Source organism: Prionailurus viverrinus, chromosome E3 (genome assembly GCF_022837055.1).
Source record: "Prionailurus viverrinus isolate Anna chromosome E3, UM_Priviv_1.0, whole genome shotgun sequence".
Taxonomy (NCBI): Eukaryota; Metazoa; Chordata; class Mammalia; order Carnivora; family Felidae; genus Prionailurus; species Prionailurus viverrinus.
The window spans coordinates 39,155,131-39,158,347 of NC_062576.1; the positions used below are offsets into that span (position 1 = coordinate 39,155,131).

The 3,217-nt window shown below is 38.0% G+C and overlaps 2 pseudogenes; one reads left to right on the forward strand and one right to left on the reverse strand.

Annotated features, from left to right (window-relative positions):
- Positions 1 to 965: 965 nt before the first annotated feature.
- On the forward strand, positions 966 to 1,284 carry LOC125154154 (60S ribosomal protein L36a-like; annotated as a pseudogene).
- An 848-nt stretch (positions 1,285 to 2,132) lies between these two features.
- On the reverse strand, positions 2,133 to 2,695 carry LOC125154052 (60S ribosomal protein L17-like; annotated as a pseudogene).
- Between the last annotated feature and the right edge of the window lie 522 nt (positions 2,696 to 3,217).

The window sequence follows — 3,217 nt, forward strand, 5'->3', positions numbered from 1 at the left end:
TATTGAAGAAGTTGAAAGAGTAAACAGTAACGTCCTACCAAAAGAACTCTAGGCTTTGAATTCCCTCATTTGCTGGTCTTCAAAACTGTCTTGGGAATTCTTGACCTTTTGCTCTTTCACATACATTTTTAATTTTTTAAAGTTTGTTTATTAATTTTGAGAGAATGAGAACACGAGCAGGGGAGGGGAAAGGGAGGGAAAGACAGAATTCCAAGCAGGCTCTTCACTGACAGCACAGAGACCGTTGCAGGGCTTAGACTCATGAAACTGTAAGATCATGACCTGAGCCAGGTCAAGAGTCAGATGCTTAACAGACTGAGCCACCCAGATGCCTCCAGTTTTTTTTTTTTTTTTCTAAGTAGGCTTTACACCCAGCACAGAGCCCAATGAAGGGCTTGAACTCAGGACCCCTAGGTCAAGACCTGAGCTGAGATCAAGAGTCAGTTGCTCAACTAACTGAGCCATCCAGGGGCCCCTCACATACATTTTGAAATCAGCCTTTTCAGATTTCAAAATAAGCCCTGTCGGTATTGTGAATAGAATTGTATTAAATTTGTAAATTAACTGAGAAGAATCAACTCTGCGAGTCTGAGTCATCCCATCTGTGATGAGAGTTTTTATAAGTCTTCTTTAATGTGCTTTAATTATGACATCTTTCTTTCCATAAAGGTCTTGCACATCTTTTGTTAGATTAGTCACTGAATAATATCTTTTTTGCAATAATTGTATAATGTTCTAACTTTGCTGGTATATAGGAAAGTAATTGATTTATACACTGATCCTCTATCCAGCAAGATACTAACCTTAGCTGTTTATTCTCTTGGATTCTATATAACTGTAGGCGGTTACATAATCTGTTAATAAAAATAGCTTTATTTATTTTTACTCTCAGTGAGAGTGATTTTTTTCTTTTAAAAAATTTAACACATGTATAGTCTTTCTGTGCTGATAGTGCTCTCACAACCATGGTGAATGTTCATAAAACCTGCCGGACTTTCTGAAAGAAACGTGGCAAGCACCAACCCCACAAAGTGACACAGTACAAGAAAGGCAGATTCTCTTTATGCCCAGGGAAAGCGGCATTGTGACAGGAAACAGAGTGGCCATGGTGGGCAAACTTAGCTGATTTTCTGGAAAAAGGCTAAAACTACAAAGAAGCTTGTGCTGAGGCTTGAATGTGTTGAGCCCAACTGCAGATCTAAGAGAATGCTGGCTATTAAGAGATGCAAGCATTTTGCACTGGGAGGAGATAAGAAGACAGAGTCCCAAGTGATCCAGTTCTAAACTTCATATTTTGTTACATTATGAAGATAATAAAATCTTGAGGTTATGTTCACTTCAAAAAAAAAAAGATTTAACACATGTATAGATTTGGGTAATAATCACCATACTCAGGACACAGAATCGTTCAGTCACCCCCCACAACCCATTGACCCTGGCAGCCACTGGTCTGCACTCCATCCCTACAGAGATGAAAATATCATATGAATTGTCTTTTTTAATAATATCACCTAAGTGGAATTTTACTGTATGTAACCGTTTGAACTAGTACAATGCTCTTGAGATTCATCCAAGTTGTCATGTGTAACCAAAAGTTTGTTCCTTTTTATTCCTGAGTAACATTCTACTGTGCAAATGTACCACAGTTTGTCCATTCATCTGTTGTGGTTGTTTTCAGTTTATGGTGATTATGAAGGGAAGTTCTATAAGTATTTGTGTTCCGGTTTTTGTGGGAGCATGTTTTTATTCCCCTAGGGTAGGTACACAGGAATGGGATTTCTGGGTCACACTGTAAGTGTATGTTTAACTTTATAGTAAATTGCCAAATGATTTTCCAGAATGGTTGTATCATTTTGCATTCCTAGCAGTGATGTATGACCTCTCCAGTTGCTCCACACGTTTGCTACTGGTTGGTATTTTATTTTTATTTTAGCCATTCTCATAGGTGTGTAGTGATAGCTTATCCTAGTTTTAATTTGCATTTCCCTAATAGCTAATGATGTTGAACATCCTTTCTTGTATTATTTGCCGTTCTTATATCCTCTTTGGTGAGGTGTCTGTTCATGACTTTTGCCCATTTTTAAATTAAATTTGTGGTAAGATAATTGTAGATTCACACATTTACATTCATTTTATGCAGAATTTACTCCTGGGCCATAAGTTTCTGTTTCTTCGGTTTCTTCTAGGGTATCTTTTACTTCTCAGTAACCTCCTTTCCTGGTTTCCAAAAATCTGCTCTTTTTCAGTAAGGCTCATCTCAATATGCCAGGGAGAGCTTATGTATGGGTTAATCTGACCATCAGCCCTGTAAGTTCTATACTGTATCTTGAGGGCTTTGTTCACTAGGATGTGCTCAATGACCAGAGAATCTACATCTAAACACTTAAGTTCAGCATCACTCTATGAATTTGTATGCATGTGCAGTAAAAATTCAGCACTCTTTTTGGGCCACTGACCCTGTGTCCAGCCCCAGAGTTTGGCCTGGCTACACCTACCAATTCCACCACTGTAGTGATGGAATGGCACACATCGTTTCTGCAAAGTGGCATCTTTCAGACACTTGGTGGCTTTTCGGGCATGTACACCTTTGGTGGCCTAAGTAGTTTCACACGTGTTCTTAAAGTGAACAAAGATCTGAATCTCCTGATTTGCATGATCTTGTAGGGTTTTCTGGGTCAAGTGAATAGCGAGACATTTTCAGAGATCACCTCAAGCCATTAAGGTTTTATTTTTCAGGATGAATGGCCAAGACTTTAATTGCTGGTTCTTATGGTAGTTGCATGTTTAGTTTCATAGGCAACTATCAAGATGTTTTCCAGAGTGGCTGTATCATTTTATATTACCCTCACCAACATATGTGATCCAGTTCCTCCATATTCTTGCCGGCATTTGATGTTGTCACTGCTTCTTATTCTGGGCATTCTGATATGTGTGCAGTGATATCACACTGTGGTTTTAATTTCATTTCCCTGATGGCTAACAATGTTGAACCTCTTTCATTTGCTAATTTTCCATCTGCATATCCTGTTGTTTACGTCTTTTGCCCACTTTAAAATTGGACTGTTTGCTTATTGTTCAGTTTTGAGATTTCCTCATATATTCTAGATACAAGCCCTTTGGCAGATAGGTGGTCTGCAAATATTTTCTCCTGTCAATAGCTTGTCTTTTATTCTTATTTTTATTATTTAAAAATTGTTATTATTGTTATTACTATTAT